The sequence below is a fragment of the Lynx canadensis genome, chromosome A2, assembly GCF_007474595.2.
Source record: "Lynx canadensis isolate LIC74 chromosome A2, mLynCan4.pri.v2, whole genome shotgun sequence".
In the NCBI taxonomy this organism is placed as follows: domain Eukaryota; kingdom Metazoa; phylum Chordata; class Mammalia; order Carnivora; family Felidae; genus Lynx; species Lynx canadensis.
Genome location: NC_044304.2, coordinates 148,673,220 through 148,697,063, shown reverse-complemented (window position 1 = coordinate 148,697,063; position 23,844 = coordinate 148,673,220). Strand labels below are relative to the sequence as shown.

Genomic DNA, 23,844 nt, shown 5'->3' with positions numbered 1-23,844 from the left:
GAGGAATGATAAACAACATTGCAAAGCTTGGGAAAGCACCAGACTGTCTGAAAGGAAGGGGTACAAGGTGGTAAAAACAGGACGACTGTTTAAAAGGCTGGCTAGTAATACCCATGTCCCTGCCTCTGCTTCAAACCCAGGACAGCCATGCTCACCCACTTTGGCCAGAGATAGGGGATTTCTTTTCTGGAGAAATTAAACCACAGAGAGTCCAGATTGGAGCAGGAAGGTGCAAGCCCCAAGAAGGATTATTTCCAGGAAATAAAAATTAGAATAGATCCATTTCCTGACAGGTTTGACTATGTAGAAAATTATTTGCAGTGGCGTTTCACACTTCTCTGTGATTATACAGGAAAGCTTAACTATCCAGTCGAAGAGTATTGAGCAAATGAAAAAATGAGTGTATTTTTAACTCCAGGTAAAACAAAAATTTGCACAAGAAAATAATTGTAATTACAGCACATCAGTTGGCTCAGCAGTGAACAGTATTTATATATTCATTATACTGAAAACACACTTAACATGTGATTGTGTTGGGAAGAAGGGGAAGTCGCTATGAACTTAAAATGCACATACCTTATGGCCCAAGAATTCCCCCTACAATAATTCATACTGTGTATTCACACATACTTAAGGATACTTAGGGCAATGTTGTTTAAGACAGCAAAAGGCTGGGGCGCCTGGGTGGCTCAGTCGGTTAAGCGTCCGACTTCAGCTCAGGTCACGATCTCGCGGTCCGTGGGTTCGAGCCCCGCGTCGGGCTCTGGGCTGATGGCTCAGAGCCTGGAGCCTGCTTCTGATTCTGTGTCTCCCTCTCTCTCTGCCCCTCCCCCGTTCATGCTCTGTCTCTAAAATTAAAAAAAAAAAAAAAAAGTTAAAAAAAAAAAAAGACAGCAAAAGGTTGAAAACAACATAAAGGACAACAATAGCATTAAATCAATAGTGTTCTAAACAATAGAATAATATTCAACCATCCAAAAGAATGAGACAGTGCCATGGGTACTGACACTGAAAACATCTCTGAGGTACATTGTGAAGTGACGTAAGTAAGATTTAGAGCACTATACAAACTTTACGTACAGGTGTGCTTGTGTTTGTACACATGCAGAATACCTCTAGAAGGAGATACAAGACATCAGTAACGTTGGTTGCCTCTATGAAGGAAAGGGAACCAGGTAACGAGAGCATGGTGTGGGAAGGGGGTGAATTGGATGGGGAAAGACTGGTGTTTTGTTATAAAAGCCCCTGGCACTGTGTGACTTTTGAAAGAGTATACTGGGGTGCCCAGGTGGCTCAGTAGGTTAAGCGTCTGACTTCGGCTCAGGTCATGATCTTGCAGTTCGTGAGTTCGAGTCCTTCATCAGGCTCTGTGCTGACAGCTCGGAGCCGGGAGCCTGCTTCCGATTCTGAGTCTCCCTCTCTCTGCCCCTCCCCTGCTCATGCTCTGTCTCTCTCTGTCTCTCAAAAATAACCATTAAAAAAAAAAAGTATGTATACAAAAAGTCAGAAACAGACCCATAAATACAGAGAACAAATTGGTGGTTGCCAGAAGGGAAGGGGAGTGGGAGGTACAGGCTTCTAGTTACAGAATGAATACATCTCAGGGATAAAAGATACAGCATAGAAAATATAGTCAATGGTATTATAACAGCGTTGTATGTTGACAAATGGTAGCTACACTTGTGAGCATACCACAGTTGTCAAATCACTACGTTGTATACCTGAAACTGATGTAACATTGTATGTCAACTATGTTTCAATAAAGAAGAAATTTTAAAATTATTATTACTTAATTTTTTTTTTTAGTTTGAGAGAGAGAGTACAAGTGAGAGAGGAGCAGAGAGAGAGAGAGAATCCTAAGCAGGCTCCAGCACAGAGCCCGATGCAGAACTCGATCCCATGACCCTGGAATCATGACCTGAGCTGAAATCAAGAGTCAGAGGCTCAACTGACTGAGCCACCCAGGCATCCCTTAAAAATTTATTTTTAAAAATGAACTCATAGAACAAATTAATGGTTGCTAGAGGTGGTAGAGGTGGGGCAGAGAGGGGATGCACAAAAGTACAAATTCCCAGTTATAAGATAAATAAATTCTTGAGATATAATGTACAGCACGGTGACTATAGTTAATAATACATACAACTGGAGGCACCTGGGTAGCTCAGTCAGTTGAGAATCCCACCCTTGACTTCAGCTCTGGTCATGGTTTCGTGGTTTGTGGGATCAAGTCCAGCATCTGGCTCTATGCTGAGAGAGCGGGACTTGCTTGGGATTCTCTCTCTCCCTCTTTCTGCTGTCCCTCCCTCTCTCTCTCTTTCTCTCAAAATAAATGAACTTAAAAAAAATAATAACACATTCAACTATATTCTATGTTTGAAAGTTGCTAAGAGAGTAAACTTAAACGTTTGCCTCACAAGAATTTGTAATATGTGTGTTGATATCCATTAACTTACCATGCTGATCATTCTGCAATATAGGCATACACAAAATCATTATGTTGTGCACCTAAGACTAATACAATGTTATATGTCAATTATATCTCAATTAAAAAAAGAAGCCAAAAAATTTAAGAATTAGAAAAATTAAAAGTGTGTGTAGATACACTTGATCCCAAATGAATACTCAAGGCTCTTTGGCACTTACATGTTTTTTTAAATGCTGATTTCAAGTTTGCTCAAATTTCTGAACTTCCTTATTGACTCTAATAGTTTCAGTTAATTATCTTGAACATTTGCATTACACAGTAATTTGTAAAGATACAAATAAGACAGTTATCTTACTTTCCCTCAGTATTTGGGACTTATTTCTTCGTCTTCTGGCTCCAAGCTCCAGTACAATATAGAAAAACTGAGCTGATGTACACATCCTTCCCGCACCCTGATTTTAGCAAGAATGTTCCCAATGTCCCACCTGAAGTTCTACTGCTTGGTCTGAATTTATGGCAGAGATCATTTATCAGGGTAAGAGTGTTTTCTTCCTTTCCTAGTTTAGTCTGAGGCTTTTAATGGTGATCAGAAATAAGAATTCAATTTGAGCAAATTTCTAAACCATGTATTGATGTCACTTTTCCTATTTGTTAATGTAGAAAATGACATGAAAAAGATTTTCTAACATTTCAGTATTCTTAAATTCATAAGTTTCAATGATACTTGCCTATGGTGTGGGCTTATGAGATTATATATTTATATTTCTTCATTTTATAATATATTACTTAGGATATTTATTTGTATTTATAGTCCTTTTTTTTTTGTTGTTCTATCCATGACTGTGTAGCAGGTTGGGAAGGCTTCCCTCTTTTTCTATTCCTGGAATGATTTCCATAAGAATATTTGTTTATTGAAAGTTTGATAGTACTGGTCTATAAATTTTCTGAGACCGAGCCTTTAGAGAATTGATCTTTGATTACCGATTCAATTACTTTTGTAGTTATTGAGAAATTCAGCTTTCTACCTCTTATTTCTCCTTAAGTCAATATGGAGATTTATGTTTTTCTGGAATATCATCAATTTTGTCTATACTTTCAAACATAATGTACAAGATTTACATAATCTTGCGTCATTAAAAAAACTACTGTTAGACCTCTAGTCTGCTTTCTTTTTTCTAATGTTTATTATTTTTAATTTTCTCATTTATCTTTATAAGAATTGCCATTGTTTATTTTGCTATTCTTTTTAAATAATTCATTCTTGTTTATATTGATCATGTCTATTTTTATATTTTCATTAATTCTATTTTTTTTATAATACTTCCCTTTTACTCTTGTGTTATTTTCAAAGGTTCTTGTAACAAATGACTAGTTCACTTTTTTAAATGTTATTTTCTAATAAATACATTTAAGGCTATAAATTTTCTTTGGCATACCCTACAGGTTTTGATATGTGGGGCTACCGTGGCCATTCATTTCTCAATAATTTATAATTTCAGCATTGATATGGTTTGTAAACCAAAAATTATTAGAAGTGTGCCTTAAATATCTAACTTATATTTTAGGGGGACTTGAATCTCCTTTTTGACAGAAGAAAAGGCACAACAATGTGAATATACTTAACACTACTGAACTGTACGTTTAAAAATTGTTAAATTGGTAGGGGTACCTGGATGGCTCAGTCAGTTGAGCGCCTGACTCTTGATTTTGGCTCAGGTAATGATCTCACCGTTTGTGAGACAGAGCCCCACCTCTGGCTCTGCGCTGACAGCATAGAGCTTGCTTGGGATTCTCTCTCTCCTCTCTCTCTGCCCCTCTCCCTGCCCATGCAATCTCTCTCTCTCTCTCTTAAATAAATGTTTTAAAAAATGGTAAGAGACAAACCATAAAAGACTCTTAAATACAGAGAACAAACTGAGGGTTGATGGGGGTGGGCCGCTGAAGGGTAAGGAAAATGGGTGATGGGCACTCAAGAGGGCACTTGTTGGGATGAGCACTGGGTGTTATATGTAAGCGATGAATCACTAAATTATATTCCTGAAATCATTATTATGCTATGTGTTAACTTGGATTTAAATTTTTAAAAATGTTGAAAGACAAAAAATAAAAAAAACTTAAAAGGACAGTAATTAGAAAAAAGATGGTAAATTTAATTATTTTTTAAACTTTATTTTTATTTTTGAGAGAGAGAGACAGAGTGCAAGTGGGGGAGGGGCAGAGAGAGAGGGAGACACAGAATCTGAAGCAGGCTCCAGGCTCTGAGCTGTAAGCACAGAGCCCAAAGTGGGGTTTGAACTCATGAACCTCGAGATCATGACCTGAGTTGAAGTCGTTCGCTTAACTGACTGAGCCACCCGGGTGCCCTTAATTTTATGTTACATGTATTTCATCACAGTTTTTAAAAAGCTTAATGCAAAAAAGTAATAATAGAAGAAAAGACAAGTGGCTTTCTGGGTGGGTTCAGTGGAATCACAAGACAAAGACAGAAGAACCAAAGAGGTAGAGGCGTCAGAAGGACTTGGTCCATTCTTGCTGACCTTGAAGATGGAGAAAGGGGCCCTGAACTGAGAAATCCAACAGCTTGTAGAAGCTGGAAAAAGCAAGAAAACAGATTGTCCGCTAGAGTCTCCAGAAAGTTCTGCCAACACCTTAACAGTTAATTAAGCCTGATGTTTATATGGCATACTGCATTATTAGCCCCTCTCTCTATTTGATATAAACCTAATCTAAGCAGAGCGATCTGTATGGCCCGGCATATAAGCCATAGGGGAAGACTTCCTATAAGATACTCAAAGTCCCTTGCCCTCTTGCCATCCTTTTCCACAGCCATTGTGCAGAGAGCATCATTCTAAGGTTTTCAATGAGAAAATGGAAGCAGAAGGAAGTTAGGCTCCTAGACCTCTCAGTGGTGGACGAGGGGGCAGAACTTACTAGATCAGGGATAGCTCCACCATCTTAACTGAGCTCTCCCCAGAATCTACTCTACACAGCCAGGATTAGAATACTAAGCCCCTGGCACCCAGTCCCAGCAAGGCCCAAAGAGGAAGAGCTTGGGAAATATTAACCTGAAACACTATTAAAACTTTCATCTGCAGTGATTAGAATGGTGGTGAGAGAAAGGCCACAACCCAGCAGGCTCTTTGCCCTCTCGAGGGCTTAGGGGAATTTCATTCCTAGAAATGTATACAGAGCCTTTGCCACTGTGCCCCAGATGTGTTCCACTTACTTATCCTTTGAACTTTAGATTGCATTAGAAGAGCTAACATTTGCTTGTTTGGAAGGAGGCTGAGCCTCTTCTCTACCCTTCTCCCTGGCCATTTGAGAAAGGTCTGAGACAGAATGATTTCTTTAATAAAAGGATACAGAACTGCATCTTGCCAACACTATTTCCATCCATCGTTTTTCTTATACTATTTTTTAAAAGAGAATTCAAAGTGTTTTTCAGATTTGGTACAGTTCCTCTGACCTATGATTTTTCAAGTTCGTGGATCAGTGCAGGACTTTCTGGCCTCGAAGGTGGGGAAACTGAGGCAGGGAGTTGGGGGAGTGATGGAGTCCAAGTTACTCAAGATTAGGAGGGGGAAGTTACAGAGAGGAGGGAGGCAAACCATAAGAGACTCTTAAATACTGAGAACAAACTGACGGTTGAAGGAGGGGTGGCGGAGAGGGGAAAGTGGGTGATGGGCATTGAGGAGGGCACCTATTGGGATGAGCACTGGGTGTTGTATGGAAACCAATCTGACAATAAAATATATTTTTAAAAAAAGATTAGGAGGGGAATTTGAAAGCACACGATGGCATTATGAGTTGATGAGAAACTCAACCAGAGAGTTGATTTTTTTTTACTCTTCCCCTCAATGATTTTTTGGCATCTTAGAATAATTATCTCCCAGGCTTCAACTATAGCTCTCTTTCTACAAGGCAGAAAATGAAGGGGAAGACGAAGTTCACATGTTTAAAGCTGAAGCAATACTTTGTCTCCTACCCTGCCTCCCCAAATCATCCAAATAATTTCTGGAGTCTTTGAGAAAAAAACTTAAAATCTACTTTAAGTGGTTTCTATCATTGGTATTAAAACGCTATTCCAAATGTGAGATCTGCAGGCAAAAATATTTGCACACAATAATTTTTATTAGGACTTTTACAACGTATAATCTTTACAAATGACTTTCTTATGTAATCTTTCTCAGAAAGTAGTTTACTTAAGAAGGTAGTTTATGAAAGTTGTAAGTTGTTAAAAAGTTACTAAGGAAAATCATTTATGTGCAAAATAAAATATTGATCAAATGGTTGTAACTTGAAGCGAGCTCTCACATAAAAGAAAAATAAAACGCAAAGATGTAAAGGCACTCAAGTGAAGAGAGATCTAGAAATAGAATTAATTACTAAAAGGTTTTTTTATCTGAAGGGCTGAAATGCCTTACCTGGTCATAATCTCCTCCTTTTCCTGCTCCTTGCAAAGAATCGATGAAAAGACCTAAAACTTAGAAGGAGCTACTTCAGCAGAAGCTATGGAGAGACTGGAGTCCCTGAAATGATTCTTTAAGCTAAAGCAATAGCCAGGAATTGATGGACTCTATGAAAACAATGTTTTACCCCCAGGCAGTCAGCCTATGGAGCCATGGACATGAACCATCTGATATATTATGTGACTTGAAAACAAATATTAAAGGGGCGCCTGGGTGGTTCAGTCGGTTAAGCTGCCGACTTCGGCTCAGGTCTTGATCTGGCAGTTCATGAGTTCAAGTCCTGTGTCCAGCCCTGTGCTGATCACTCAGAGCCTGGAGCCTGCTTCGGATCCTGTGTTTCCCTCTCTCCCTGCCCCTCCCTGCTCATGCTCTATTTCTCTCAAAAATAAATGAACATTTTAAAAAATAAATAAATAAAATCAAGTCTTGGGATAAGAAACTATGCTATGAATGATTATGTTCAGAATTTGTAAGAGATGAACTGAGTTTTATGTTATGCTAGGGTTTTTTCCAACGATGGCTCATAGATTAGTGCATCTGAAGCAAAGGGCTCTAGAGAGGAAACGCAAGTTTCACCAATATCTAAGCCTTTTCTGTTCCACCTGGACATGCCAGGAGACTACATTCCCCTTCCCAATTCACAGTTAGGTGTGATCTCTCGATTGAGTGGAGCCCTGGATGACTTATGGCACTGCAGCAAAAACTCCCAGATCGTCCACATCTTCACGTTCTCAGTCTTCATTCAGTTCTTGGTTGGAGGCCATTTTCCCACACAGAGAACTCAAAGTCCTTACAAGGTGACAGAACCATGAAATGTAAGGAGTCCGAGTCCCTGAATCTCTGCATGGAAAGCTGCTAATCCGTTTGGGTTGGGATATGAGCAAGAGACAAACCTTTTCTTAAAGTCCTTTTATTTATTTTGAGAGAGAGAGCATGAGCAGGGAGGGGGAGAGAGAGAGAGAGAGAGAGAGAGACAATCCCAAGCAGCTTCCGTGCTGTCGACACAGAGCCTGATGTGGGGCTCAAACTCACAAACCGTGAGACTATGACCTGAGCTAAAACCAAGAGTCAGATGCTTACCGGTTGAGCCACCCAAGTGCCCTGAAATGAACCTTTTCTCATGTTAACCATCTGAGGCTTGGAGATTATTTGTTATGGCAGATAAGCTACCTTAATTAATACAGTGCTCATTAAAATTACAGATGTTTTGTTCCATTACGAGATATATTGAATCAGATGCTCTTGGAACAAGATCCAGGACTCTAGGATTCTTAAGTTCTCCAAGTGATTCTATGCACACTGAAGTTTGAGAAGCGCTACTTTAGACTTGAATGTCTTTAAAAGTTATCCATTTACATATTAAATTGAAGGCTTTCTTAAAAATGTAAAGTTCAACTATTCAAAAGAGTTTTAAATCTGTTAGTAGAGAGCAATGCATTAGAAACAATATCAATCGTGCTTTTAATGCCACACACATAGTTTTAAATCATGTAGATCAGGGTATGCAACCTGTATTCAACAAATATTTATTAAGCACTCACCGTGTGACAGGAACTGTACTAAATGCTGGGGATACATGATCAACAAAATAGTCACATCTCCTGCTCCCACAGAGCCTCCTATGGGTACGGATACCTAAGATAACGGTAATACATTGTGATAAGTAGAAATACCTGATGCTCTGAGAGCATATGAAAAGCATTTAACCCAGGGGTGGTGGATTCAGAAAAGACATCTCAACTTAAGCATGAAGGATGAATAGGAATTAGCCTGATGAAAGGGAAGAGGGAGGGCAAAACATTTTTCCAAGTAGGCAAACAGCAAGATCAAAAAGCAAGAGAAAGCATGGAACATGACATTGAGGATGGGCACGAAGAGACTTGGGACTAGTGAGCTAAGTATGGGCCAGGTCAGAGGGCAGTGGAAATCAATTTCAAGAACTTGGAAATCATCTTGAGGGGAATGAGGTGCCATAGAAGGGGTTTAAAGGGAAATGCACTTTATCAGATTTGCTTATAAAATTACTCCAGTTGCATCATGCAGAATGGATTGGATGGGCTCACAATGGAGGAAACCAGTTAAAAGACTGGTTTGTGTGGGTTACAGAGTTCCAGGTAATAAGCTAGATAATTGATTTATTCATTCAACTAAGTTTTATTGATTCCCATACAAGGGGCTTGGGATACAGTGGTGACAAGGCAGATATGATTTATCCTCATGACCTTTAAAGCTGAAAGAGAGAGAAAGAGAGAGGAAGAGAGAGAGAGAGAGAGAGACTGAGACTCAATATGTAATAAAACAATAGTGGCCCCAGAGTAGTCATGGTAAGGGTGGAGGAAACACCAGTAATTGAGGGAAGATAGGAGTGGAGGAAGAAGCCTAAGCTAACCCTCTGGTTTCTGGCATGACGAATGGCACCACCATTCATTGAAATAAAGAAGACAGGAATAAGACTAGGTTGAAAGAGAGAATGTATTTAATTCTGGACTTAACACCACCTGATTTCAAGACTTATAAAGATACAGTAATCGAGACATGTGGTATTGGCATAAAGACAGATAAATAGATCAATGAAATAGATTAGAGAGTACAGAGATAGATGCACACATATGGTCAATTGATTTTCAACAAAAGCATAAAAGCAATTCAATGGAGGAAAGCTAGTCTTTCCAACAAATGATTTTGTAACAATTGAACAACTATGTGCAACAATTATCCCTTGATCTTTATCTTATACTATATAAAAAACAAACTCAAGATGTATTTTATATGGAACTATAAATCCTAACACTAAAACTTCTAGAAGAAAATATTTGTGGCCTAATACAAAGGTTTCTTAGATATGGTACCAAGACCACAAACCATAAAAGAAAAAAAAAATCAATACATTGGATTTCATCAAAGTTAAAAATTTTGACAGAACTTGATCAAAATTAAGAACTTTCATTAGAGAATGAAAATCCGTAGACTGGGAGAAAATATTTGAAAATTATGTATCTGGTAAAGAACTTAGATCCAGAGAATATAAAGAATTCTCAAATTTCAATAGTAAGAAAAGAAACAATTATATTAAAAATGTGCAAAAGATTTGGGGCACCTGGGTGGCTCAGTAGGTTAAATGCTCAACTTCAGCTCGGGTCATGATCTCGCGGTCTGTGAGTTTGAGCCCCGAGTCCAGCTCTGTGCTGACAGCTCAGAGCCTGGAGCCTGCTTTAGATTCTGTGTCTCCCTCCATCTCTGCCCCTCCCACACTCATCCTCTGTTTCTCTCTCAAAAAATAAAAAACATTAAAAAAATTTTTTTAAATGGGCAAAAGATTTGAGAAGTCGCTTTGCCGAAGAAGATATATAGATGACAATCTCATGAAAAAATACTGAACATCTTTAGTCATTAGGAAAATGCAAATTAAAACTACAATGAACTTCACACCCATTGGGATGGCTAAAACTGAGAAGAAAAATGAACACATGTGTCTATGCAAAGACTTGTACACAAATCTGTATAGATTTATTTGTAATGCCCCAAAGTGGAAACAACCCGAGTGTTCATCATTAACAGGTGAATGGGTGAGCACATTGTAGTATAGCTACACAATGGAATACTATTCAGCAACAAGAGGAATTAAGTACGGATACATGTAATAATATAGATAAATCTCAAAGTTATTATGAGAATTAAAAACAAGTCATGAAAGGAGCACTTGGGTGGCTCAGTTAAGTGTCTGACTTTCGGCTCAAATCATGATCTCGCAGTTCATAGGTTTCAGCCCTGTGTCAGGCTCTGTGCTGACAGCTCAGAGCCTGGGGCCTGCTTCAGATTCTGTGTCTCCCTCTCCCTCTGCCCCTCCCCTGCTTGTGCTCTGTCTCTCTCCCTCTCTCTCTCTCAAAAATAAACAAACGTTAAAAAAAAAACAAACAAGTGTTGAAGAAGGGAATATGCCATATGACTGTATTTAAAATTGAAAAAAAATCCTAGAAAATCCAAATGAATCCATAGTGACAAACAGCAGATCAGTAGTTGCCTGGGGACTGTCAGGGAGTGGTGGCGTGAAGGGGCTGGAGAGGGGGGTGACAAGGAATACTAGGAAAACTTTGAGGTGATGCGTGTGTTCATGATCTTGACTGGTTTTAGTTTCAAGGGTGAACATAGACGCAAAGGTTCTCAAATTGTATACTTTAAATATGTGTAGTTTCTTGTATATCAATTATACCTCAATAAAACTGCCAAAGTACTTTAAAAAATAAAGCTATGTGGATGGGCCTCATCCAGGTTGTTGAAGGCCTGAATAGAATAAAAGGCTAAGGTAGAGTTTTCTGTCTTCAAACTTAGACATCAGTCTTCTTTCTGCCTTCAGACTTGGACTCAGATTAGAACTTACACCACCAGCTTCCCTGGGTCTCCAGCTTGGGACTACAGATCTTAGGCTTTTCAGCCTCCATAATTGCATGAGTGAATTCCTTAAGTAAATGTATGTATGTATGTATGTATGTGTATATATATATATATATATATATATATGTGTGTGTGTGTGTGTGTGTGTATATGTATGTATGTGTGTGTGTGTGTGTGTGTGTATATATGTATGTATATGTGTGTGTGTGTGTATATATGTATATATAAATATCTCAGCATTTCCTGCTTGCAGGTTTTGCTACTTTAAGTGATTCACAACCTCTGTAAAAAAATGATACTCCTAAACACATAAAATGGTCATGGAAAAATATCATGCCTGAAATATTTTGATCAGAAACACTGTGTATTTAGTGCTCTAGATGGTCCAGCTCTTTCTTGTCCTTTCAAGTGTTTTCAGCCTTGCAAGCTATAGGACTTAAAAAAAAATCTTATTAAAAAAGTTCCTTTCCTGTGATTGATCTTTCCTAATCCCTCACCTGGCACCTCAGCTTTAGCACAGTGACTTGAGTTAGTTATGATTGGATGAGCTCTAGGAAATGAGGGCATTGGATTAGATCAGTGAGAGGTTCTGGACCTCTTTCTTTGTTGTTGACCTCTTTGGAAATTTGATGAAAATACGACTTCTTTTTCCAGGAAAATGAACGTTGCACATACCCACACAATTCTGCATTCAGTTGAAAGGTGGTCCATAGACTGTTGCTTAATATAACCTGACTTTGATTACCATGGGTATCTTTTCAATTCAATATTATGACTACAGTTATACTACAAAATCAGCTGGCTTGTTAGCAAAAAAAAAAAAAAAAAAAAAAAGGACAATTAAAAAAAATTTTTCTTGTAATCCTTTCCCCTAAATTTGTCTCTGAGATCCTGTTCTGTAATTGGTGAGGTCCAGAGCTACCATATACATTTCTCTCTGATTGTGGCCTGATATTTCCCTCCTAGTGAGACCCTTCCCTGTCAGAGCACCTGAGAGTCATGTTATTCACCCCAACAGATTTTATTTAAAAAGGATCAATCCCTTCGGCCGAAACAGCTGAGCCTGGCATCCTGTTTGTTGACTGGCAACAGCCCAACCCCACAGCTGAAGCTGTGGAAGGGACATCGGAGACCCTCACTCTCTCGCCAATTCACTCTGACCTGGGAAGACAAGTCAGAGAGACAGGTTTGGCACAGAGGGCAGCTGAGGGAACTGATGGGCCAATGACAGGGTCTCTGCTATACACATTTGTGCTCATGGTCCCAAGAGTGCTTAGAAATGGCAAGCCTAGGAATAGACCATGGAGCAAAATGAGGAAAAGAGAAAAAAAGTCCTTCCCGAGCAAGCAAGCAACAAACATACACCACTAAAAAAAAAAAAAAATCATATCTGGAGACAGACTTAATTTCTTATTCTTCTTCAGTTAAAATCAGTCACCAACACGGTATCTTTCGCTTTCTGTTAAAAGGTCATTAGCAGCTGGGCCAAGGCAGCAGCAGATCTAGCTGCTTAGTAGCCAGAGTGAATGCAAATTCTAATCCGTCTGAGAAAATGGGCTCCATAGATGGGGTCTTCCTGTCTTGCTCTTAGGCAGAAAGTTACCTTTGTTCTGTTTCTATCTACGCCTTCTCTTTTTCTAGGGCAGTTCATTTTTGTTCTTGCTCTCCCTCTATCAAATTCCAAGAATGGTGATATAAAAAGCATATACAGTTTATTTACCTATTACTTTGATTTTATCTATTGCCCAAAGCATTTGAAATTATTCACAATAAAGAGCAAACTTCTAGAAACCATCCAGAGAGCAAAAACATAAGGGCCAAGCAATAGGTCAGTTATAGCCATGTCATAATTTACAAACTTAGGCTAAGCAAAACTACAGTTAATCCCCAAACATAGTTCTGAGCTCCCTGGAAGCCAAGGTAAAAAATATGATGGAAGCAGTCTTCATTAGCTATTAAATTAAATATATCAGCTTTAAAAATATTTTCCTATCATTAAATTCTCAAGTAAATTTATCTGTCATGCAGATATTCAACTAATATGGTGGATTCAAATACCTCCAATTTTATTTGAGATACAGGGACATTCTTACAAGGAAAGTTCTCAAATACATTTTTGGTAAGTGCCAAGGGGAGTATCTTAAGTCATACATTTGTTAAAGTTTTCTCAGAGGCAGCTTAAAGAAGTCTATCTTCAAAGTGTTATTTGCTAGTTTTTGATTTGGCATGAAGATAAAACTTAGACCAGAAGAGAAGTTAGGCTAGAGGAATACATCTTTAGCTATGTTTCTTAGAAAATTCTTTTCAATCATCAGTCATCTTAGGTGGATAATTAACAGACAGTGAATGACAGGTAATGTGAGACCTAGAGCATAGATCTTCCACGCTGCTGATAGGAGACTCACACACATATCTGGTGTGCAGAGCTGAGGTTTTATTATGAAAACTAAGGCTTGATTTAAATTCTTGCCTAGGTGGAAAGATGAAGTTAAGCTTTCACTTTTTGCAGGTGACATGATATTATACATGGAAAATCCGATAGACTCCACCAAAAGTCTGCTAGAACTGATACATGAACTTAGCAAATTCGCAGGATACAAAATCAATGTCCAGAAATCAGTTGCATTCTTATACACTAATAATGAAGCAACAGAAAGACAAATAAAGAAACTGATCCCATTCGCAATTGCACCAAGAAGCATAAAACACCAAGGGGTAAATCTAACCAAAGATGTAAAAGATCTGTATGCTGAAAACTATAGAAAGCTTATGCAGGAAATTGAAGAAGATATAAAGAAATGGAAAAACATTCCATGCTCATGGATTGGAAGAATAAATATTGTTAAAATGTCAATACTACCCAAAGCCATCTACACATTCAATGCAATCCCAATCAAAGTTGCACCAGCATTCTTCTCAAAGCTAGAACAAGCAATCCTAAAATTCATATGGAACCACAAAAGGCCCCGAATAGCCAAAGTAATTTTGAAGAAGACCGAAGCAGGAGGCATCACAATCCCAGACTTTAGCCTCTACTACAAAGCTGTAATCATCAAGACAGCATGGTATTGGCACAAAAACAGACACATAGACCAATGGAATAGAATAGAAACCCCAGAACTAGACCCACAAACGTATGGCCAACTAATCTTTGACAAAGCAGGAAAGGACATCCAATGGAAAAAAGACAGTCTCTTTAACAAATGGTGCTGGGAGAACTGGACAGCAACATGCAGAAGGTTGAAACTAGACCACTTTCTCACACCATTCACAAAAATAAACTCAAAATGGATAAAGGACCTGGATGTGAGAAAGAAAACCATCAAAACCCTAGAGGAGAAAACAGGAAAAGACCTCTCTGACCTCAGCTGTAGCAATTTCTTACTTGACACATCCCCAAAGGCAAGGGAATTAAAAGCAGAAATGAACTACTGGGACCTCATGAAGATAAAAAGCTTCTGCACAGCAAAGGAAACAACCAACAAAACTAAAAGGCAACCAACGGAATGGGAAAAGATATTTGCAAATGACATATCATACAAAGGGCTAGTATCCAAAATCTATAAAGAGCTCACCAAACTCCACACCCGAAAAACAAATAACCCAGTGAAGAAATGGGCAGAAAACATGAATAGACACTTCTCTAAAGAAGACATCCAGATGGCCAACGGGCACATGAAAAGATGCTCAACATCGCTCCTCATCAGGGAAATACAAATCAAAACCACACTCAGATATCACCTCACACCAGTCAGAGTGGCCAAAATGAACAAATCAGGAGACCATAGATGCTGGAGAGGCTGTGGAGAAACGGGAACCCTCTTGCACTGTTGGTGGGAATGCAAACTGGTGCAGCCACTCTGGAAAACAGTGTGGAGGTTCCTCAGAAAATTAAAAATAGACCTACCCTATTACCCAGCAGTAGCACTTCTAGGAATTTACCCAAGGGATACAGGAGTACTGATGCATAGGGGCACTTGTACCCCAATGTTTATAGCAGCACTCTCAACAATAGCCAAATTATGGAAAGAGCCTAAATGTCCATCAACTGATGAATGGATAAAGAAATTGTGGTTTATATATACAATGGAGTACTACGTGGCAATGAGAAAGAATGAAATGTGGCCCTTTATAGCAACATGGATGGAACTGGAGAGTGTGATGCTAAGTGAAATAAGCCATACAGAGAAAGACAGATACCATATGGTTTCACTCTTATGTGGATCCTGAGAAACTTAACAGAAACCCATGGGGGAGGGGAAGGAAAAAAAAAGAGGTTAGAGTGGAAGAGAACCAAAGCATAAGAGACTCTTAAAAACTGAGAACAAACTGAGGGTTGATGGGGGTGGGAGGGAGGGGAGGGTGGGTGATGGGTATTGAGGAGGGCACCTTTTGAGATGAGCACTGGGTGTTGTATGGAAACCAATTTGACAATAAATTTCATATATTGAAAAAATAAAAAAATAAAAAATAATAAATTCTTGCCTAGGTGGAAGGTTTTTCCATTTGTACCCTTAGTAGTTTTCCGATGCATATGTAGACAGTGCCAAGATTTTTGTCAGGATACAGCTTTGGATATCTAAAATATCTCCTGATGACTAAATTAAATAACAAAGTTGTTTAGTCTGAAAACCGGAGCACATTTGTGCATGGTGACTATTTAGAATTTGGTACAATTTTAGGCTTTTTTTTTTTTTTTTGATAGTCAATGGGATCACTTGCTTTAGGATGATTGCTAAAGACGGTAAGACTATGCCAACATCAGAGAACAGGATGAACACATTCCTGTTTGCAATGGGAAGAGAGAATGCCTCCAGTTCATCTTAAAAGTTGTACCAATATTTTGATATGAGCTCCAAGGAGTGGAAAAGGAGTTATATAATTGCAACTAAGAGTATATAGGACTGCTCATTTCTGCTTCTCAGGACTCACTTCAAAGGTGCTGTTGAAGTTAGACGAGAAGAATCAGACTGACATTACTTGTTTCAGTAAGGACAAAGGGGAACATGGTGCAAACTATAAAAAGCAAAAGACTCAGAGTGTCAGTGTGATTGTTAAAGCAAGAGGAAATTTGCATTACAATTTCCCATATTATACGAAAAAAAAAATTTCCTTTAGATTCAAAGTCTACTCAGGTATCTTGTCCTATGACTTAGATTTCGAGAACCAGAACAAAGAATTCCTTGCTCTGTATTCAGTTTTTCCCCTCTGGGAATATGATTATTTTGTAAATTAGTAAATAGCCAGGCAGAATGGAGACGCAGAGAAGAAGAGTTTAGTAACGAAAGACACTCCTTTAAGTGCATTTGGAAAACTAGCCCAACCAGTGTTGGCAGCGTGCAATGAACAGAGGAGTATAATAATAGAACCAGAGGTCCAAATAAACAACAAACAACAAAATGTCTAGATTTTAAAATAGATTTTAAGTCAAATTCAGTTACAAGAGACAAAGTAGGTCACTATATAATAAAGGAGCCAGTTCATCAAAAGCATGTCACAATTATAAATATATGCACCCAACACCAGAGAGCCTAGACGTAGTAAATACCAACAGATCTGAAGGGAGAAATAGACAACAATGAAATAATAGTAGAGGACTCAGTACCCCACTTTAAACAATGGAGAGGTCATCCAAGCAGAAAATGAGGGAATACTGTACTTTAACTACCTCTTAGACCAAATGGACCTATCAGATATATCCAATACCTTCCACCCAGGAGCAACAGAACACACATTCTTCTCAAGTGTGCATGAAATGCTCTCCAGGACAGGTCATATGCTGAGTCACAAAATAAGCCTTAGCAAACATAAGAAGGGTGAAATCATAACAAGTATCTTTTCCAACCACCATGGTTTGCAAATGGAAATCAGTAATGGGAGGAAGACTGGACAATTTGCAAAGGTGAAACTAAATAATACATTCCTGAACAACCAATGGGTCCTGAACAACCAAAAGGGAAATTATAAAAATATCTTGAAACAAATAAAAATGGAAACACAACATATCAAAATTTATGAGATGCAGCAAAAATAGTTCTAAGAAGGAAGTTTATTGTGTTAAAAGTCTACATTAAGAAAAAAGAAAGATTTCAAAAACATGACATAACTTTACACGTCAAGGAACTGGAAAAAGAAGGAGAAACTACGCCCAAAGAAAAGATCAATGAAATGAATTGCTTGGTTTTTGAAAAAACAAAATTGACAAACTGTTCCCTAGACTTACCAAGAAAGAAAGGATAGTTCAACATCCACAAACCAATAAGTGTCATATACCACATTAATAGAATGAAAGATAAAAATCATATGATCATCTCAACAGATATAGAAAAGGCATTTGACAAAATGCAACATTCTTTTGTGATTAAAAATTCTCAAGAAATTGGATAGAGAAGAAATGTACCTCAACATAGTGAAGGCCATGGGTGGCAACCCTACAGCTAACACTGTACTCAATGGTGAAAGGTTAGAAACCTTCCTTAAAGGAACAGAAACAAGACAAGGGAGCCCACTCTCACCATTCCCACTCAGCGATGTACTGGGAATCTTGGGGGCATGTAGGTAAGAAAAAGAAGTAGAAGACACACAGATTGGAAAGGAAGAAGTAAATTTGTCTCTGCAGATGATACGATCTTACAAATGAAAATCCTAAAGACTCCACCAAAAAACGATTAGAATTAACAGATTCCGTAAAGTTGCAGGATACAAAATCACACAGAAATCAGTTGCGTTTCAATATATTAACAGTGAACTCTCTGAAAAAGAGGTTTAAAAATCCCATTTACAGTAGCATCAAAAATAATAAAATGCTAAGGAATAAATTTAACCAAGGAGGTGAAAGACCTGTAAGCTGAAAGCTATGAGAAATTGAAGATGATATAAATAAATGAAAGATATCCCAAGTTCATGGATGAAAAGGGTTAGTATTATTAAAATGTCCCTAATGCCCATATCCATTTATGGACTCCAGCCAATTCCTATCAAAATTCCAATGGCATTTCTCACAGAAAGAGAAAGAAAGAACAACCCTAACATTCATATGGAACCGTAGAAGTCCCCTAATAGCCAAAGTGATGCTGACAAAGAACAAAGCTGGCGGCATCATGATTCCTGATATCAAACTTTATTACAAAAAAATAATATAAAAGTAAGATATTCATATAAAAACAGACACATAAACCAATGGAATAGAATCAAGAACCCAGAAATTAACCCATGCATATACGATCAACTATATTTGGCAAGGAGTTGAGAAAACTCAATGGGGGAAATCATAGTCTTTTGCACCAACAAAGAATGAAGAAAAGTGAAATTGGACTGCTATCTTACACCACTCACAAAACTAACTCAAAATGGAGTAAAGACATAAATGTAAAACCTGAAACTGTGAAACTTCTAGAAGAAAACACGGGGAGAAATCTCCTTCACGTTGATCTTGGCAACAATTTTTTGGATGTGAAACCAAAAGCACAAGCGAAAATGAACAAGTGGGACTACATCAAACTAAAAAGCTCTGCACAGCCAAAGAAACAATTAGCAAAATCAAAAGGCAACCTGTGGGATGGGAGAAAATATTTACAAACCACCTATACGATAGGGGATTGATGTTCCAAATACATAAGCAACTCCTACAACTCAACAGGAAAAAATTACTTTTTCTTTCTTCTTCTTTTTTTTTTAGATATGTGGAATCTAAAAATGCCTAACTCAAGGGCATTGAGAGCAGACTGCTGGTTGTCAGTAGATGGGAAGCGAGGGAAATAAGGAAACGTTGGTCAAAGGGTACGATCTTTCAGCTACAAGATGATTAAGTTCTGAGGATCTAAGGTACAGCACGGTGACTGTAGTTAACAATTCTTTAGGGGCACCGAGTGGCTCAGTTGATTGAGCTTCAGATTCTTGATTTCAGCTCAGGGTGGTGGGATCAAGCCCCACATCAGGCTCCACACTGCTCGTGGAGCCTGCTTACGATTCTTGCGCTCTCGCTCTCTCTCTCTCTTCCTCTGCCCCTCCCCCATGCTCACTCACACTCTCGTTCTCTCTCTCTCTCAAATTAAGAAAAAAAACCCCACACAATACTTTATTACATACTTGAAAGTTGTTAAGAAAGTAGATCTTAACAGTTATCACCAGGAGCATCTGGCTGATTCATTTGGTGGAGCATGCAACTCTTGATCTCAAGGTTGTGTGTTCAAGCTCCACCTTGGGTGTAGAGTTTACCTAAAAATAAGATCTTTAAAAAAATTATCACCACCCCCCCCCCAACACACACACACAACTAGTAATTATGGGAGGGGATAAAGGTGTTAACTGACCTTAGTGTGGTCATGATTTTGTAACATATATGATTTTGGACTACTGCCTGAATTCCAGAACTGTAATAAATCGATGTTGTTCTGAGTCACCAAGGCTGTGGTCATTTGTTAACAGCAGCAATAGAATGCTAATCCCATGGGCAATGTGGATGAAATGTATCATTGTCATCATGAGTTGATGTAAGAGCCCGTTGTAGGCTTGGCAAGAATTGAAACTGAACTGTTTCGAGGGGTAGATTGGGTGTGGGTCTTGACTCTTGTCAGTCAGAGAGGTAATTCCCCACTCCCTTCCCTTAGCGGTTTGTATTCAGAAGTAGGAGACAGTAGAGCCACGTGGGGAAAATATATGAGACTCTCTCCCCTTCCCTCGGATATGAAAGACAAAGACTATTCCTCCAGCCTAAGGCCAGGCTGCGGAACAGAGAAGTTATGCCACAAGAGAGGAGGAAATCCAGGCCAGAGGCTTTGACTTAGCACAAGCAGTTTGCTATCAGAGGAAACTGTTGGTTTGAAGCGGAGCCCATGGACTAAAACTTCTCCCCACCCAGCCTTCTCAGCACTCTGAGACCTCCATGGTGAAAATGGCTGTAAACTCAAAGAGCTGTGCCCGCTGCGACCCAGACGGCAGTGCGGCTGGCTGCCTCTCCCGGCTTTCCATTTGGCCCGATGGCAGGGGGCAGAGATGGAAACTCCAGGCCAGTGGGAGGCCAACAGTTCCCACTGCTGTTGACTGGCTGGCTGGCCTCAAGAATAAATGAATTCTCTCTCTCCTGGCTGCCAACAGCTGGCCAGCCCTGAGGGGGGCCTCCCTGGAGAAACCATGGGGTTCTTAAGGAGGTCTGGCAAGAGCGGCTCAGGGGTCTGGTGGCCTGGGGTCTTAAAGAAAATTCGAGCATCTTACATTTTGTCCTAAGCTGTGGGTTTCGGACATTTGGGTTAGCGTAGGCAGATTTTTGGTCCTACGTTTGCATTTGGAACTAAGAAATGACCACGTGTAAGTGACACGCTGGGACCTAAAAGACAGATTACACAGTGTCCGTACAGAGAGATGCTTAAAATGACGGCCTTTCCTAGATGGACTCTTCCTGTCCTATCAAGGAAGATTCACTGGAGCAGACCATCTGTACACGTGGGAGAGGGATTTCCTGCAGTGCGAGGAAGAGTGGCAAGGCTGTTCGCAGAGAATACTTCTTAGTATAGGAGCTCCTCTCTGAGGAAGGACAGACAAGCAAATCAGGCCTAAAAGGGAAAGGCTGGGGGAGGGGCTTAGGGGAGGGCCCCAGGAACTGTACTGTGTGCTGATAAGCCGGCTCTCTAGGGGGGCTGTCACCACCATGCCCAACACCCTCTCCCTGGGGATTAAGCCTTTAGTGTCCACTGATAATTGGAAGCATCAGCTTGGCCTCAAGGGTGAAATCCTGGGCTTTCTGCCAATAGGCACCTGGAGAGTTTTGCTGTCAGGCAAATAATGGGGAAAGCAAAAACACTGTGAACATATTTGCACCCCGACTTTGTGGAGCAAACAGTTTTACAATTGATATAAATGATGCTCTGTTTCCCAGAGCATTCAGCATTCAGGGAGAGACAATTTCACCGGTTCCCTCCTGCTCAGACATCGCATGGCCTTGTTGTCTAAAAACCGCAAACAGGGGAGCCTTAGGAGATGAGGCTGGGAAATACTCACATAACCCTTTCACTGCCAACTTCTGCAAACAGTTCTGCAGACAAGCATCGCTGGCTTTGTCTGACATTTGCCAGATTCCTACATAAATCACCGGTACCTGAATCTCCAGCAGCTGGGAAATAAATAAGATTTAATAGGTTCAGACTGATAAGGTGGTCCAATCTGGCCGACTTTGTTTTGAAACAAGATTAGATACCCTTACAGGAGCTTGAACGTGTAAATATGTGCTAAACGTGACCCCGAAAGCCTGGTAGACACAGCTCTGGGCCTCACAGAGGTGTGAGGGGGAAGAAATGTCCTCGGTGCCCAGCTGTAGAACATTTTAACACCCTCTGTCTCTGTGGAGGAAATTCTGTCATCCTGTTAGCTCTGAAGCCTGTGTTCTTCGTTAATATTCTGTTTTCTTCAGAGAAAATGGTACGCAGTAATTTTAAGAGGGAGCCTATCACTGGAAGAGGTCAGGTTGGAAAAATTAACTGCTCCAAGCTGCTGGCACTTCTGTTAAGGAGACAAAGCATATGCAGATGAAGAGAAAGACACTGTTCACAATGGAGGGAACACTTACAGCAGGTTGGTGAAGAGACGCACGGTGCCGACCTGACCTGCAGGCGTGGTGGGGTGCGAAATATCTTCGGGCAGGGCTTGCTGTGCGATTAAGGAAGCTCTGAACACACTCATCCGCATGAAATGAAGAGAAAGAAGTAGAAGAACAGGAGGAAGGAGAGGGAGGGTAAGGGAATTGGTGTTAGAAAAAGCCCGTGAAGGATACCTGGGTGGCTCAGTTGGTCAAGTGCCGGACCTTGGCTCAGGTCATGATCTCCCAGGTGGTGAGTTCGAGCCCCACATCGAGCTGGCTGGCAGCACAGAGCCTGCTTCAGATACTCAGTCCCCCTCTCTCTCTGTGCTCCTTCCCTGCTCACCGCTCGCTAGTGTTCTCTCTCTCAAAGAAAACGCCTACCAGAAGGGAGGTTTTCCATCAGTTTCCTCCAAAATGTCTTCCAGCTGTTCACTGATCCAAATACCAGTTCAAATTGGCCCTGGATCTCAATTGCCAATCCTGGGTTGGGTGCTTTACCTGATCCCAGTCACCTGGCTAGGTGAAGCTTTCCACCCACAGGAGAGTGAGTGGCTTGCAGCAGGGACGGAGGAATCCAAAGTTTCGGGAAGCTTCCCAGCACCCTGAAGTTCTCTGGTGGCCCTAGGTTTACAGGGACACAACTGGGCTCACCCTGTAACCTGGGGGTGGAGCAGAGGCTCAAACATTGGAGCATACCTAATCAGGGCCACTTACAACAGGTGGTCAAGCCACAAGTTTCAAGAGCAAAGTCAAAGAGATCTCGTAGCCATGAAACCTTCAGAAAAGCATAAGGCACTAACAGTAGGTCATGTAGAGAATACTTGCGCTTGTCCTGGTGACAAACACAGGGATAATTCTTTGTTCAAGTGTGATGTGATGCAACCAACCCCAGATGCTCAGGATTTCAGTTTCCTTGAAAGTCAAGATCCCATCTCAGTAAGAGCTAGATGCTATATTTGGTTGGTTGATGGGCTGAGACCCATCAATTTCAATATCCCTAGATTACGGCAAAATCATTTAAAGGCCCCTCTGACTGATGGGCTATTCTTTTTCCCTTCCATCATCACAGCATGTCGACTGTGTGTTTGCCATAATTAACTAACTTAATGTTAATAGCAAACTGCAGTGATGTATATCGGCCCTCAAACTCACTAAGATCTTAGGAGGAAAAAAAAAAGACATTTTTTTTTCTTCCTTAACACAATCCCCCGGGGAAATCAGAAGCTAAGGAAATTTCCAGCGATGAAATTAAAAACTATTCCCTCAGTGGATTAAGTCAAATAATAGGGAACAATAGTGGCTGTAACTTAACCGTAAGGGACTTTTTAGTGTCATTTCAGAGTTGGCAATACTGGAACACAATAGGCCTTCAATAAATGTTGATAGATAAAAGGGAGGGGGAGTGGGGAGAGACTGAGGAATGAGGGATGGATCCGGAGGAGGTGGGAGGAAAGGGACATGGGAAAGAAGGCTTGCTGACTCGAATTTAGTTCCGATTTTTGAGGAAACCAATGAAAAGACTGAAAATAGATATAAATAGGTGTGGTGGAAAAGTATTTAATTACTTCCAAAAACTTGTGACATGTCAATAGTTGTGCTGACACATAACTTACAAAATCAAGGGGATCCTGTAAAAATTTTATGCAGTAGGAGGAGTCTCCAATATTGCTTGCCCTTGTGATACTGTCACCTGGAATAAAAATGAATAAACTGTATCTGAGTCAGGTAAAGATAACACCAACAAGGAAAGGTGTTCTTTAGAAACTTTTGGGTTCAAATGAGAAAGCATTTCACAACCTCTGAAAAATAGTGTATATATATATGATATATATATATATGATATATATATACATATATCATATATATATCATATATATCATATATATGACAAATATATGATATATTTTTATCATATATTTATATATTTTATCATATATTTATATATTTATATATATGATATATATGATATATATTTTATATATATG

At 39.7% G+C, this 23,844-nt stretch overlaps 1 long non-coding RNA gene across 1 annotated transcript; it reads right to left on the bottom strand.

The window, feature by feature from the left end:
- Positions 1 to 18,998: 18,998 nt before the first annotated feature.
- LOC115500883 lies at positions 18,999 to 19,516 on the bottom strand. The gene is made up of 3 exons (XR_003964662.1): positions 19,414 to 19,516; positions 19,253 to 19,256; positions 18,999 to 19,010 (listed from the first exon to the last, which is right to left on the bottom strand). It is a non-coding gene; the product is annotated as an uncharacterized LOC115500883 (long non-coding RNA).
- Between the last annotated feature and the right edge of the window lie 4,328 nt (positions 19,517 to 23,844).